Genomic DNA, 17,706 nt, shown 5'->3' on the forward strand with positions numbered 1-17,706 from the left:
TAAAAACACAACAAAAAAAAGTTCAATTACCGACTATGGCAATTCCCTCGGTAATTGCTGAAGGAATTACCAACTAAAAAAGGTGTTACCGTCAGATTCAACGAATTACTGACGGAATTTATGTAGTCCATAGTTAAAAGCAAATTACCTACGTGTAAATTAGCCACATAATTTTCCGTCGGTAACACAGCTTACACATAAAAAATTGAATTATTGTTGTTTAGTTAAATATACAAACATAACATATTGTGATAAAATATTAATTTTCATTGATTTGAAAATAAACAAATAGAGCGACCAAGACGGCGACAAAGCTAGAGTTAACAATGAGGCAAGGACGATGAGTGGAGAAATGGAGGTAGGTTCCAATGATACGAATAGGCAATAGCATTCTTAGTAGAGGAAAATAGTGACATAAAGAACCGCTAGTAATACTAGCCAAATCAACTAACTGTTATTTTCTATTATTTCTATTTATTTTTTGGGAAACTAATGTTTATTAGACTGTAATCTGCTGGCAACATTTGTAGAAGAAATCCGCTGATAAATTCTTCCAATATACAATTTTTTTTTAAATAATATATGTGGCCCCTAGACCATAGACTCTTCAATGCAATGAACTCATACAGTTTTGAAGGCTATATTCTTTGTAGGGACCCAATTTCGTGAAGCCCAACTTTTGAAGATCCTTTAGGCCTGAATGTATCTGTGACTCTGTGTTAAATTTTGATTAAACAAAAAACGAAACTATTACCACCAATTTATTACAAAACACAATATTATAAAGTCACAGTTTTTATTAAAATTGGATGTTGAAAATAAGATTACAATTATTTTGGGTTGCTCCACCATGCTTCATCCACTACAATGTCAAAAGTTTTCTTTGTGGAATACAAATTTGGTCGAGGTCTTGTGAGTAAAATCATGAGCTAACTTTTTTAGATCTCTCACCGGTGCCTGTCCCCCACAATAAAACACTCCTGCATGAATTATCAACAACATTTTTCCTCAGTTCATTAAGTAAAAGTGAAGTTTTCATTCACAATTAATATAATCAAAGGAATACTTATCTTTTCGCCGGATAATAATAAAATGCAAACTTTATATATTGTACAAACTCCAAACTCATCAACACATACAGTATAACATATTGTAAAATTTCAAGATTTTGATGTCAACACAGCGTCAACTGTTGATACTCTGTTGACATTTTCTGCTGATGTTATTTTGTCATCTGTTGACATTTTTAATTGTCCAGATCATAGTTTGGAGTTTGTACGATATTTAGAGTTTGCATTTGATTATATCTCTCTTTTCGCCAATATATTTATAATTTCACACATTTAATGATAGAAAAATAACAGGCATGTTTCAATTTGCATTTTCATGAGTCATAACATAATAAAGAATTCATATAGAAAAATATAAATGAACTCACCAACTCTTGAATTAGGATGATTAAGAGCAATTCTCTTGTACACTGTCGTCCAATTGGGCCTAGCAAAATATGACTTAACCCTTGTCCCCGCAACAATAATGTCCACTCCATTTCTAGCATGGTTGATTGATTGATTGAAGCATAGAGATCAAGGCAGAACGAGTATTGCCTTTTTCATACACACTTGTGCAATAATTGTGTATTTCTATCACTCCCATACTATCCATTTGGACGACCTCGTTCATTACACCCTTGAACCATTCGAATGCACCTTGTTCTTTAGTCATCCAATAGAAGTAAGCCTTTCTCATCTTAAAATCGTGTTTATCGCTTCCAGACCCTATTTTTTTTTGGGCACCGGGGCAACACATGCCAACTCAATCGCATTCTCTTCGTCCTCGATGGTTGTTATATTGTTGATAAAGTCTTTGACCACGCTGATCATTGGGGTAGCCCCAATCCCTAACCCTATTAGTAGGACAACTTCGTAGTCTTTGTAGTCTTGTGTTGGTGATCCATAAGGACCATCGATTAGTATTTTAGGAATACTGAGGGATTCGATACATTTAATATCAATCAAATTAAATGTTTTTATACAATTCTTAATATGACAATTATCTCATATTATCATGTACGTAACATGCAATTGATGAGATACTCATTATTTAAGCTTATCCATAACTCGTTGACCCAAGAACCTAAAATGTACTTTAGTTTACCAAATATTTGAAAAACTAATTATCATATTCGAATTAATTAAATTCCTAAATATACATCTAGGGCCTACGTGTAATAGAACCGTTTTTAGTGTAATTATTGCTTGTAGGAATTGTGCTTAAAAAATAACTAATTTTAAAGTTACAATGTACTTCCAACCTAGTACTGCCACGTGACACGTAACATGTAATATTATAAATACTATAATGCAAAATACATTTGTAGAAGTTGTACATGGATTTCGGCAGATTGCATGATAGTTATAGGCATATTGCATTTTATATTGTTGAGTTTTCCATTGTAGACATAGATTATTCAATTTGCACTATATATATATATATAGACGAATATCAATTATATATAGTTTAGTTTGCATTGTAGACAATTTATGGTTTTAATGCAAAACTCAACAATATAAAATGCAATTTGTCTATAACTATAATGCAATCTGCAAAAATCTATCTACAATTTCTACAAATATATATAGTGCATGGCAATGTTTCTAATGTTGTATGTTACGTGCTACATGACAACATAAAGATGAAAGTACATTGGGACTCTAATTAAGGAAGCGCCAGTGGCGGACACAGTAAGAGCCAATGGGGGGCTTAAGCCCTTCCCAACATTTTTTTTCTTATTGTTTTCTGTTGCTAATTTTTTGAAATTTTCACAAAAACCATCTTCAGCACTTGCCAAATTAATACTATTGAAGATTAAACAATTGGAGATTAAATGATAGAAGGGGCTTAAATGAATTTACATTTGAAAGATCTATAGATGCAAATGAAGAATAATCGGTTGCCATGGCTTTGCCCTTTGGGAAAGAAGATGACCCAACTCCCAAAGTAAATAATGACTATTTTATGGAGTACTACTAATAAGTTACTGATTTTTAAATAGTGCTAATTGAGTTTTAAAAGTAGTGCCAAGGCGTGTCTCACGTTATAAAATTGGTTACTTCTATTTTGTAAGTTTGACGATTAATTCATCTTTTTACTCCTTTTCTTTTCAATATAATTAAGCAAAGGAGTATTTATTTTATAACAATTTTTAATATTTACTTTTTAGTGGTATAAAATTTCAGAACGAAATTATGAAAAAAAATGCCATGGATTGGATGTGTAGTTTAATTCATATAGGATGTTGTAATTGATTGAAAAATAATTGATTTTTACATAAATTTAAATTTAAGATGTTATGGTTAGAGTTTGAGGTGTTTCGATTTAAATTTGAGAAATACTTATACATAGTATAAATTTTTATGATAAAATTAATAATATTTGTGTGATGAAAGTTAATTAAATGTGAAGTCCAATTACCAGGAGAAATAAGATAATTATTCTTCGACGAATGAAAAAGAAAATAGGAGTATGATACAATTATTTACGGATATAAAAGTATATACTGTGCAGCCCCTTCCATAATTTTTTTCTGCGTCCGCCACTGGGAAACGCCATAGTGCTCCCATTATTTGTATAAAATCCAGAAAACTAAATTATTAGAGTGGATAAATTAGAATGAATCGTGGAAACGACTTACTAGGGATTATTTTCTACTTCAAAGAAGTCGCCTCTAAGATGTTCGTCATTTCCTGAATGAGGCGGCTGACATACCTTGCAAAGAATAGAACATATGTTGGCCGTACATTTATTAAAATAAAATCTAAACAATAGATAAAACAATCATACACATATTCAATAGTATTATAGAATATATGTTTAATAGTTGAACATAACAGTCAGTTAGATCTATATGAACTGAAATTATATATTTTAAAATAACTATATATCTTAGCTGAGTGTAATCAACACTGAATTATAGAAATTAAAAACAAAAAAATATGGATAAAAATTACAAGTGAAATTAGGAATATGGATTATATTAACTCAGCTTTGAGAATACATGTTTGATTTGTTTGGTACAATCACCGAGGGCCCGAATGTAAAATACAGCAGAGTGTGCGGTGCACTAAACGACGTCACTTTGACTCCTATGATAATGTCTTTATTTCATTTTTTTTATCCTCACTTCTGTAATATACATAGTCAATCTTAGACTTTGTTTTTTACTTTTATTTCCTCTTTTCCTCTTACCACTTAATCAATTTGCAGGAAAATACTAAATTTACTATCCTCAAATTTTATCCAAACAAAATTTATCTTTACTACATTCTAATAAATCATGTTATACAATAAATTTCTCACATTGAACTTTACTTAATCACAATCTAGTGATCAAACCATCTTATTATCATAAATATACATAAATTATAGTACAAACTAATCGCTTTTTTAATAATTTAGAAAAAAGATTAACTTTTCAAATTAAATATCTACTACTACAAATTTAAGGAAAATTAATTTTTTAGATATAATATAAATATTTGTAGTCAAACTCAAAATCATGTGTGAATCTTTTATAAAATTTTCATATCATTTCACGCATTCTTACTTTTATAAAATAATATAGTTAAAAATAAAAATAATTTATGTTAATTAAATCTAATTCAATTTAGGGTTTAAAGACATTATAGACATATATGTTCATCTTTATTTTTTTTAATAATTTACTGTGTAACTCGTTGTAGGATGCATAATACTTTATCATTTAAAAATTGTTAAGTGTGAGTTTGTGTTGCATTTTTATAAAGAAAGGAGAATAATAAATTTGGTTTATTGCATCAAATAGATTAAATGATTTGCGACGAAAAATAAGAAATAAAGTTGATGGGGAAAGGATAAAAAGAGAAAAGAAGAATAAAATTGACTATATATTACAGAAATGAGGGATAAACTCAAAAAATTGTGTATTTTAAATTAGGGTAAAGCTATGTGGCCATAATGTGGCTGGCCATAAATGACATTTCAGTAAATATAGGTATATTTGGATATTAATAATTTAATTGTCTCATTTAATGCTTAATTCAGTTGACAATACTATCCTTAGTCTTTAATTGTAGTTTCTTTTTAATTTATTTATTCCATTCTTTTTTAGAGTAATTTGTTACTCAACTTTTTTACTACTTTGTTTTTATTTTTATTATAGTATAGCATATTTAGGAATAAAGAGGGAGAAATTAGTGAGTAGGCTGTGATGACTATGTGGAATTACATTTTCTTATTAGTGAGTAGTCTGTGATATAGTAACACCAAGGTTAAATGTATATGTATTATATTTAAAATTAATTATAAATTTTAAAATATAGTAAATAATTATATTTGAATTATTTTGACAAATTATTATTATTATTATTATTTTATTATTATTATTATTACAGTATCAATTTCACAATAAATTAATCTATAGTATAACTATTTGAATTGCTTTTATATCAATACACTATTGTATTTATATGTAGTACTAGTTTTACCACCCGTGCTATGCACGGGACAGAAAATTTTTAAATAATAAAGATATATTAATAGCTAAATATATTAAAATAAAGTATATAAAGTAAATAATCACTAATAAAGTATATAGAGTAAATATTTCGGCTGCCATATAGAGTAAATAATATATAGTATAATTAAATTATTTTATTAAACAAGTGAATTTAAACATAAATACTCACTAATAATAGAATTAAAAATATCAGGAATATATTTATTATGATTCAAATTTAATTATTCAGTACATACTATTAAATAATCTGAATAATTTTTGGTACCTCATTTTGTATAATCAAAATATGTACGTGTTTGATTATAAATAAGTGCATGTTGATTACTAAATAATTTTATAATAATTAAAGATTAGAATAGTTAAAATTGATAAAAATAATTAAATTACGTAACTAAAGTGTATTGTTAAATACTCCATATTCTACTACTACATAAGTAAATAAATACTCCATATTCTACCACATAAAGTATTTAATATTTGAGGATAGATTAGTCTTTAAAAAATTGTTACTCTCTAGATGCATCAATTTCAACTATTAAGCATTAATTGCACAAAAGTTTAATAATATTTTAAGATTATGGCTGGCCATAATATGACCATTTAGCATCACCCTTTAAATTAAATAAATGAATGGCACTATTATTGGCCTTAGAAGTTTCCGCCAAAGAAAAGTAAAAGGATGGAATATGAGGTAAAGTGACGTCATTTGGTGCACCGCACACTCTGCTGTGTGGGAATACAGAGCAGAGGATCCACCCCAGTTGTTGGATTATTATGATTCATTATAAGGAGTAATATAATTATTTATCTAAATATATATAAAATTCAATCTCATAAATTAAATATAATATAATATTTAATAATGAAATATAATCTTTCAATTCAAACCAAGGTTTAATTAACCTAGTCAAGACACATTAACTAAATATATAATTAAATGCACTTTGGCAAACAATTTGTTACACACACAATTACCTGTTACTTTATGACATCCAGATGATCAATATGAAAATACGCCGTTGCATTTGTAGTTTGCACGTAGTAGCAACAATAACATACCTAATTACTATCACCCTTCTTTATTTTCCAACGTTATTCATCTCTCCTACTTTTAGCATAATTTCTTATTTCATGTTCAAAAATTTTGGCTTAAGATAGTATCATTATTTATTTTAAATGAATGTCAAAAACTCTATTATTATATATAGAACGAAAGCAAGTAACATATTACCACTCAAAAGGAGAAACAGCGGGACAATTGACAAAAATGTATTGTCCACTTTTATATTTGAGGCTTAGACATGTGCAGAGCTAGAACTTTTGCAGGGTAGAATGCCACCTTCATCCACAAAAGTAATTAAATCAAATAAATACTACAGAAACATAATGAATAAGTAATTAAATCAAATAAATACTGCAGAAACATAATGAGTAACATTTTTATATACATGATGATTTAATTAATGTGATGTTATTTTTACCTTAAGGATCTTAACAGGCTTGATACTGCATCTGAAGGCTCTAATCAATCTTTCTCCAGCATATATTATGATAAGAATGCCCACATACATCGAAGTCTGCCGGTTCATGTATCATAAATGTTGCATGTTTGGCTAACAAAGCAATGAGGATTCATGGTGTGTTCAGTGGAATGCATAACACTCAACCGAGAAGCTATGAAGTTTGAAAAGCGGTTGAGGCTAACGGCTACTAGCCGTTGAGTTCTTGTTTAGTTAGTAGAAGTTGTAACTGTTTCAAGTGATCTTCTTGATTACTCTTTAGTTAGCTGTTAGTATAAATAGTAGAAGAGAAGATCTTGTAGTTGTCGATTAAACATTCATTCAGCTCAATAATATCCACGCAAAATTATTCTCTTCAAAAACCCTTTTTCTTTCTCTTCTCACAATTAAGCTTCGATTTGTTTCGTGTTGATTGATCAAGCATTTCTACAATTGGCGCCGTCTGTGGGAATTCTTGAAGGTGCTTGATCGTTCTGATTCGCAGCTATGGCCGCCAGACTTGATGTGGAGAAGTTTACCGGAAAGAATGATTACGGGTTATGGAAGATGAAGATGAGAGCCGTTTTGGTGCAGCATGGCCTATCCGCTGTTCTTGCCGCGGATGATTCGGTTGAGAAAGGGAAGGCTGCTGCGCTAGATGATAAAGCTCAGGCAAAGCATGATGAGATGCAGCTCAAGGCTCATAGCGCTCTGATCTTGTGCTTGGGTGACAAGGTCTTGCGCGAAGTGCAGGGTGAAAAGACTGCTGCGGGCATCTTGAAGAGGCTTGATGATGTTTATCTGGCCAAGTCCTTGGCTAACCGCTTGTATATGAAAAGGAGGCTCTACTCTTACAGCTTCACAGAGGATAAGTCAATTATGGAGCAGTTGGAAGACTTTGTTAAGTCTGTGGATGATCTAGAAGCTGTAGATGTGAAGATAAGTGATGAAGATAAGGCTATCTTGGTCTTGAATGCTCTGCCAAATTCCTACGATCAGCTTAGGGATGCAATTCTTTATGGTAGAGATAAGGTGATTACCTACAATGAGGTTCATGCAGCTCTAATGGCAAAGGAACTGCAGAAAGGAGGTAATAAAAGTCAAGATCAACATCAACCTGAATCGCTTAATATCAAGAAATGGAGCAAGAAACCATTCAAGAAGAAGGCCGAGGATTATAAGCCTGATGGTCCTGCAGCAAAAGAAAAGAGGTCTTGCCATTGGTGCAAGAAACCTGGACATTTGAAGAGAGATTGCTATGGATGGAAGAAGAAATTGGCCGCTGAATCCAAGTCCCATTCAAATATTGTCAACAGTGATGGGGAAGAGCCAGCTGAAGTGATGAATGTAGTGGACAAGATTGAAAGGGGTTCATGGATCATGGACTCCGGATGCTCGTTTCATATCTGCCCCTATGCTGAGTGGTTCCAAGACCTCAGACACTGCAGTGGGTCAGTCATACTGGGGAATGACAAAGCTTGCAGCATCAAAGGAATTGGTGACATTAAATTGAAGCTCAGAAATGGATCTGTGATAATATTGTCTGATGTGAGGTATATACCTGAAGTAAAAAGGAATCTGGTGTCTCTTGGAACTCTTGAGAAGAAGGGCTACTCGTTTCTTTCTCAAAATGGTGTCATGAAGGTTTGTAAGGGACAAGATGTAAAGATGGTGGCAGAGAGGGATGGAAGTTTGTATTATTTGCAGGCCATTGTTATAATGGGTGAAGCTAATGCAGCTATCCGACCAGATTTAATGGCTTGGCATCTCAAGCTAGGACATCCGGTTGAAGGGACTCTAAAAGCAATGGTGAAGAAAAGGGATCATTGACATCAGTGGCATGGATAATATGAAGAAATGTCAAGATTGCTTGCTGGGAAAATCCAAGAAGAAATCATTTCCAGCAGGTACTCATTCATCATCCTCTCCATTAGACTATATTCATTCAGATCTTTGGGGGCCCTCACCTATTAAAAGTTTGGGTGGAGGGAAATACTATATGTCTATAATTGATGACTTTTCAAGGAAGGTATGAGTCTTTATCTTAAAGGAAAAGTCAGAGGCATTCATCACATTCAAGAATTGGTGTAAAGAGTTAGAGAATGAAAGGGGGATTATTCCTAAGGTGTTAAGAACTGACAACGGTTTGGAGTACTTGTCCAAGGAATTTGACCAATTTTGCAGGGACAAAGGAATAAAAAGGCATAATACAGTGCCTGGAAATCCTCAACAGAATGGAGTTGCGGAGAGAATGAACCGCACACTCCTTGAAAGGGTCAGATGCTTATTGTCTTCTTCTGGAGTAAACAGAAATTTTTGGGCAGAGGCTGTGACAACAGCAACTTTTTTGATCAACAAATGCCCATCATCAGCAATTGGAGGTGCAATACCTGATGAAAAATGGCATGGAGTAAGGCCTGACTATACAAGATTGAAGCCTTTTGGGTGTAGAGCGTTTGCACACTTCAAACAAGGGAAGTTGAATGCTAGAGCCTTGCAGTGCATTATGCTTGGCTATGAAAAGGGGGTCAAGGGGTATAGGCTATGGTGTACTGAACCTGGGAGGCAAAAGGTGCTGATCAGTAGAGATGTGGTTTTTCTGGAGGACAGCAACCCTAGATTTGGAATTTTTAGTGGTAGATCTGGAATCGTGAGTTAGTAATCTGTGTTTAAATGGTGTTGAATCTGGTTTATTTGTTATCTGATTTTAGTTTGTGTTTGTTGAAGAAGATGATGTCCATATCAAATGTTGGGGACCACTTGTTTCTTTAAAAATGCTTTTTGCTTTTCGTCCTTCACTCTTAATTATACCCTGCAGACCTGTCAGCCTAGTCACCACAACTTCCACTACCTTCTGATATTCTGTTTAGCCCAAAATAGAAACCCAGTACTTTTCGAATATTTTCTGTTTCACCATGTCCACGTACACAGCTGCATATCAGAATCCTCTCACACCTCCTAGCCAGTAGGATACCACCTTTAAATTCCAGCCTAGATAAGTCTCAACCCAAAGCGTGGTAGCTAACCAAACCTTTCCAGAATATCACCACAATTCCCAAAACGCATTCATCTCTGTGGGATTCGACCCCTACCTTCACTATACTACCCAGTAGAAGAGGGTTGAGGAATTATTGATACCAGGTTTTAGGCTTAGCAGGGGATTGTTTCATCCTGATCAGTAGGATACATCCTTGTTTGAACGACACCTACGCAAACCTGCTCTTTCAATTATATTTTTAATTTAATATATTAGTAAATGAGAAAAATAGTTTCAAAATCCTAGCATATTCTTAAAAACATGAATTATACTCCCTCCATCCCTTAAAAATAGATCACATTTGCCATTTTGGGATTTCCTTTATAAATAAAACAATTCTATTTAAGGAAACTTTTTCCTCTGTAATAAAGTGGGTCTCATTCTCCACTAATAATACTATAATCACTTTTTTTCCTACCTCTCTCTTACTTTATTAATTGTTTATTTTAACACGTCCCATTTCAAATTTTGTCTATTTTTTAGGGACAGCTGGAGTATATGTTTAATCATACTCCCATTGTCCACCATTTTAAAGACACGTTTTGATCTGACATGGGTTTTAAGAAATCGTTTGATTTTATAAATAAAATGAATGAAAAAAGTTAGTGGAATGTAGCATATGGGTCTCATATTTATATAGTAGTATTAATTTTACACTCCCTTCGTCCCATAAATATAAGGAAATTTTTCATTTTGGGATGTCTTATAAAAATATCTCTTTTATTTTTGATAACTTATTTCTCTCTAATAAGGTGGGTCTTATTCTACACTAACAATATTATAATTACTTTTTATTTCTATTTCTCTTTTACTTTATTAATTATACATTAATTCTCGTGTCGTCTCAAATATACATATTGTTGTGGGACGGAGGGAGTAGTAGAATGTGAGTATAGTGAATTAATAGAGTATGTATCCACTTACTAAAAATGAAAATAAAAAGGTAAATGTGTTTAAATAGCAACAACCGAAATAGCTAAACACATCAGGTTTTGGCAGACAGGGAGAGTTTATCTGAGTCATAAATTTTAAAAAATAATAATCCCGAAAATCATAGTATGTCACGATTTCGTCTCACTTTAAACGGTGTGGGTTTTATAAAATGTAATGGAAATTGGGTAGAAATAGTTAGTGAAATGTGAGTCTCACTTTTATATACTCACTCTATCCTATTGAAATAGACTGTTTGGGGTTGACACAAGTTTTAATGTAATGTAAGAGGGAAAGAGTAAAGGTAGTTGAAATTGTGTAGTAGATGGTAGTATCCATAAACAACAAAATAAAAGAGAAAGAGAAAAAAGTTACCATAAATGGATATGGACTATTTCTATGGGACGGACAAAAAATGTAATGAGTTAGTGGAAAGTGAGGTCCACTTGCCAAAAATGAAAAATTCAAACATGAACATTATTTCATGGACGGGGATAGTAAATTGCAATAAGTATTGTGTATATACTGTAGAAGTCAGATTTTTGGTTCAACTTCCACGATAAAAAAAAGTACTCCCTCTGTCTGCGAAATATTGTCCATATTTGACTCAGCATGTGTTTTAAGAAATGTGAAAAAAAGTGAGTAAAAAAAGTTAGTGGAATGTGTGTTCCACATTTATATAGTATTAGTTTTATAATAGATGTGAGTGTAATGAGTTAGTGGAAAGTGAGCTTCATTTACTAAAAACAAAAAAAAAAGCAAAGTGGACCATATATGGGCTATAACATGGACGGAGGGAGTAGTGCATGTTATATATGGGCTATAATGTTACCATATGGAAATTGATATTGTCGTCGAAGGGAAGGGCCGCCCCTAAGCTAGTCCTGTTCCTGAGCCAAGTAATGGTGTTGCGGCACATCGGCAGCAGAATCAACGCCATGTTAGCCTTGAGCGTCTCCACCGCACCCTTTGCCGCACACACGCAGTGCCCCATCACCTCGAATGCGGCTTCCTTTTTGTACTGCAAATATTGGTATGCGAAAAGCCCCGCCATAACTCCCATCCACACCGCCATCACCCACAACCTCTAACAATTGTCCTCCACAAAATACGTTGCACCTCACAGCCACCTCTTCACCGCCTTCTCCTCCCTCTGCATCAGCTTCTCGCTCATCATTTTGCTCAAATTTCGGCTTTCTTCACCATCTGACTGCTCTGTCCCTCGCAGTAGGACCATCTCCAAGTTTTCTGCTTGTGGATCATGATCATAATCAAATGATTGGTTTCAATTTGTTTGAGTTTATAAATACTCCCCCAATCTCTCTGTAGCTGAACTGTATTTTTTTTCGATTGTCTGATTGTAGCTGAGTCATATTTTTAGCAAAAAACAACTTATATATTCTCTCTCTTTATCTTTCTACCCTTTTCTATTTCTACTTTATTCTCTTTCACTTAACTCACTTTTAACACAATTTCTTAAATCTCGTGCTGAAAAGAAATGTAATTGTTACACCTTTTTCTTTTCTACTTTATTCTCCCTTCACTAACTCACTTTTAACACAACTTCTAAAATTTTGTGCTTAAAAGAAATCAGAGGGTATTAAGAGCATCAGCAATGGCGGACGTCGAACCGGTGTGTCGGATGTCTGCCATTAGACAAGCGCGAGGCGGACGCCGACGTCGCTTGCGGACACTGCAAATTGGCGGTGCTGATGACTTACGCCAGCGAATTAACGAAGAGGTACGAGACGTTACGTCCAGGGAGATAAATCGCTTTATACAAGCTGCCTTGCAGCAGCAGCAGCAGCCGGCGATACCTCGACCCATCCATCGTCGAGCTATAGTACCCCGGGACCACATCGCTGCACACCGTCGGTTGTATGAGGACTACTTCGCTCCGAAGCCGCGATTTGGGGAGAACATGTTCTGGCGACGTTTTAGGATGCGTCGTCCGCTATTTCAGCGTATATTAGGCGCTTTAGAGCGTCGATACGAGTATTTTAGGATGAGGGAGAATGCGATTGGTAAACCCGGCCACACGCCCATACGGAGGTGCACTACCGCAATCAGGCAGCTGGCCTACGGAGGTGCAGCCGACATGTCGATGAGTACCTCCACATCGGAGAGACCACTGCCCGCGATTGCCTGAAGTATTTTTGTGAGGGCGTTAGGGAGATATCCGGGGATGAGTATCTTCGGAAGCCTACCCACGAAGACTGTCAGGCTCTGATAGATATGCACAGGAGTCAGCACGGGTTTCCGGGATTGTTGGGCAGCATAGATTGTATGCATTGGGAGTGGAAGAACTGCCCTGCCAACTGGAAAGGGGTGCAGACTACCGGCTTCAAAAGCAAGAATCCCACGATTGTCCTTGAAGCGGTAGCTGACTACCGGCTGTGGATTTGACATGTGTATTTTGGAGTAGTCGGGTCGAACAACGACATCAATGTCCTCCAATCGTCGCCCTTTTCAACGAGTAGTGCATGGGCGTTGGTCCAGCCGTCAGTTTCGTCGCCAATGGCAACCAGTACAATATGAGCTATTATTTGGCAGATGGGATATACCCTATGTGGCCCGTCTTTGTGAAGACGATCAGATGCGCAACAGACGAAAAGAAGATCTATTTTGCGGGTCGTCAGGAGGCAGCGCGCAAGGATGTGGAGCGAACATTTGGTGTGCTCCAGGCTCGATGGGCGGCAGTGAAGGGTCCATCACGGATGTGGTATATTGGCAGCATTGCTGATGTCATGTACGCATGTATTATCATGCACAACATGATTGTCGAACATGAAGGTCCAGCACTGACTGATTGGGCCAGTGATGATGTTGATGCTGCCGGTCCAAGCAACGGCGTGGCCACCGCCAATGTACGTATGGGGATACCCCATGAAGAGGCCGATCGGGTCCGTGCATTTGCCGACATGAGCCAACGACAAGCCCATATTCAACTCCAGAACGATATAATTGAAGAGCTATGGACGCAGAGGGGTACACGTTGATATTTTTAATGTAATTTGTTTAATTTTTTTTGTTGAACTGTACTTTTTTTAATTTAATGAATTTGTGAATTTTTATTTTTGTGGATGTCCGTCGGGATGTCCTTGGGGATGTCCGCTATTGTGCAGTGGGATGTCCTTATGACGTGGCGGTGTGGGATGTCCTTATGACGTGGCGGTGCATTTGAGATGTCCTTATATGACGTGGCAGGAGGTGTTTTTGGGAAGACCGTCGGGACATCCGTCCCACTGTGGACGCTATCTAATTCTTCCATGATTAGTCTTGCATATTCATCTGTATGCCTTTGTATGTCGGACAGCTTGTTTGCCAAAGCACTCAAGCATATAATCTGCGTACATAAACACTAGTTTTAGGGTCATTTTGTCCTATTATAAATCATTGGTTTTTTCCGGTTTGAAAATCTATGGATTCCATCCTAAAATCAATTGGTGTTAAGAGGACTGGACCATTAAACTTATATAGTGGTTTCAGTTCTCTCTTTAAACCGATGTTGGATATTGTTATAGGTATTTTTATTTCATTTGCCAACAAAAGCGGACAATATCATACTAATGTGAATTCGAATATGCATCGCCGAACCCTCACATCAATATAGAGAGAGAGAGATCATCTCTCTGATTTCATCTTCAGTGATTCTGCCATCTGCATTTTTGTCAACCCTGTATCGAAGAATTCAAATTGCCATTACTTGAAGATCTCTCTTTTGTGTGTATATATATAGTGTTGGAACTAAGGGATTAATGAGAATCCAAGATGAATGTCTACTTACATGTCAAAAAATATTTCGAGAGAATCGAAACTTGGATCAACTAGTTGAACCCAGAAATCATTGAGTTGTGCTTCGTTGATGCATTCGCCGGAGATATTCCTCTTCCGCGCAAGCACGTCGAAGAGTTCTCCGTCGAACTGACTTGACTCCTTCACTCCTACCCATCAAACAATGGAATTAATTCTTGATATGCATAATAATTTGTGAATCATGCTAAGAATAATACTCCCTCCGGTCCTCATTAAATGTCACATATTTGACCGGTGTGGATTTTAACAAATTGTTTGACTTTGTAAAGGAAAGTCAGATTGAAAATGTTAGTAGAATGTGGACCTCACTTTTATATATTAGTTTTATAATTATTATGAGTAGAATGAATTAGTAAAATGTAGGGTTCATTTACTAAAAATAGTAAAAGTGAAATGAGACATTTACTGTGAATTGTCCAAATACATAAATATGGAATATTTAATAAGGATCGGAAGGAGTATATCAGCTTTTCATTATACCAATGCATTCGCCAAAGAGCGCACGTGGCAGCAGCCCATTGGTGAGTGGCGTGAGCCGGTAGAACCGCGTCTCCACGTCAGTCCAGGTGGCGGCTCCGCCAGTCTTGGTAATGAACTTGAGTCCCGTGAGAGCCTGCGCGGTGGCGGACTTGGTTCGGCCGAATATCTTTGCCGGCTGCGAGTCGCACCCCACACAAGTCATACACTTGCTTTGCATCTCTGATTCTATAAACTCTATACACTGCTAATTCGTTAATGTTACTTATGAGCAAATGAATGATCACACAAATCCCAAAACAATGAGTGAGCTTTTTTGGAAGTGGTTTTTTGGTGTTCAATATATAAACAATTAACTTCTTGTGACCATCCGTTTAAGATGTCTATTTTTTAAAATTAAATTGGATTATAGTTGAATTTGTATATAATGAGCATTCATTGTTTGATTTTGGCTTATCAGCTAATCGATCAAATTTGCACAAAAAATATCGTGATCAAGCATAATTGAGATTCTACCTACCGAAAACAATACTAGTACTTGCATATTGTGCCATCAGTATAACTTGCAGGAGTATTTTGGCTCAAGTATACGACTTAATTATTAGAATATTGAGAGTATCAGCAACGGCGGAAGTCCACGCGGAATTCCCACCGGCGTGCGGGAATTCTGTGGCGGACGTCCGCCATTGCCCGTCCCAGGCACGGATACGGAATTCCGCGAAGGAATTCGCAGTTCCGCGGCGTTCCGCGGAATTCCGAGGGGAATTCCGTGCGGACGTCCGCCATTGAATTGACGCCCGCGGAATTCCGCTTTTTTCATTAAATATTTTTTTTCGGTTCCTACATATACATCCCGTTGAACTTCATTTCATTTGCACCACTTGTATAATAATGTACTTTTTTTAGGAATTATGTTTTTTTAAATGAAGTATGATTTTTTTAAATAAAGTGGTTGCATTTTCTCCGTATTCGCGTCGAAATTTTAATTCCATAAATTGTTTAATTCTGGAAATTGTCTAATTTGTGAATTTTTTTTAATGTGGGAATTCCGCTACTGTGCAGTGGGAATTTCGTATGACGTGGCAGGGCAGCGGAAAGTCCATATGACGTGGCAGAAGGTGTTTTTGGGAATTTCGTGGGGAATTCCGCCGGGAATTCCGCTCCACTGCTGATGCTTTGATAAATTGTCTAATTCAATTAGACTAATTGCAAAATAGGAGTACATTTTATTTTTATACGGCTGAAGCTTTGTAATATGTTACTCTCTCTATTCCCTCATAGTTGAGACATTTTTCTATTTTGAGAAGTTCCCTCATAGTTGAGTCATTTCAATATATAATTTTTTTCTCTTTCTTACTTTTTTCTCTCTTACTTTATTCTCTCTACATTTTCTCATTCTTACTTTTTTATCTATTTATTTAACACACTCGACATTCATTTCTTAAACTCCGTGGCGAAAAGTTTCGCCTCAACTATGAGGGACGGAGGGAATACAAATGAATACAAAAGTAGACTTTGTCTGACTTAATACAATCCAAAAGAAAATTGAACAAAAAATATATAGTCCTTGAAAATAATTGCAAAGTATGGGATTTGGGCTTCTGGCACCCAGTGAGTTAAGGTCTCACCCTTAACGGGCTACTGCATACCCTAATTGAACCCTCTCACATGATGTCAGACCAGAGTGTAGGGGGCGCCAAGGCGACAGAATCGCATTTTTTGCTGCAATGAAAAGTCACTTAATTAATAAAACTAATTGCTTTGTCCAGAGCCTTTGTCCTAGCGGCAAGTAGCTTAGACATTATTGCATTAGGTGCCGAGTTAGTTCGAGCCCTCGTGACATCAGTTGTAATTTGTAATTTCCTCCAACCTTTAGTATATGAGTTTATTTATAATTTCCTTCCTTATATAGGAGTTAAATTTTATTAAAAAAAATTAATAAAACTAATTGCTTTTGAAAAAGAATGCCAAAAGTCATTAGACAGTGTGTTAAAGACGCCAAATGTAAGTCTGTGCCCAGGAACTTGCAGAGAAAAGGAGAAGAAAAGTTTTACCACAAAAATCAAATCTGTGGAAACTTGGGACTATTGGAAGAAAATATACAAAATCCTTGCAATCAGAAGTTGGCCGCTGCTGACTGTTGGAGGGGAAGGTATATATAATTAATAAAATCCAATCTCTTTATATGGTTTTGTTCCTGTATCTACTTTATCATATTTGTGGAGAAGTTATGTATAATTAATAAAATTCCATCTCTTTTATATGGTTTTATTTTTGTCTCTCATTTATCATACTTTATCTTATTTGTGTAAAATAATTCCTTAGAACTTTTACGTGTTCTTATGCAGACTGCAGTTCTGCTAGTTATTAATATTATCATTTGATTGAAA

At 35.2% G+C, this 17,706-nt stretch overlaps 1 pseudogene; it reads right to left on the reverse strand.

The window, feature by feature from the left end:
• Positions 1-870: 870 nt before the first annotated feature.
• LOC121803947 lies at positions 871-15,536 on the reverse strand (annotated as a pseudogene).
• Positions 15,537-17,706: the final 2,170 nt, after the last annotated feature.

This window comes from Salvia splendens, chromosome 5 (assembly GCF_004379255.2).
Source record: "Salvia splendens isolate huo1 chromosome 5, SspV2, whole genome shotgun sequence".
NCBI classification, from domain to species: Eukaryota; Viridiplantae; Streptophyta; class Magnoliopsida; order Lamiales; family Lamiaceae; genus Salvia; species Salvia splendens.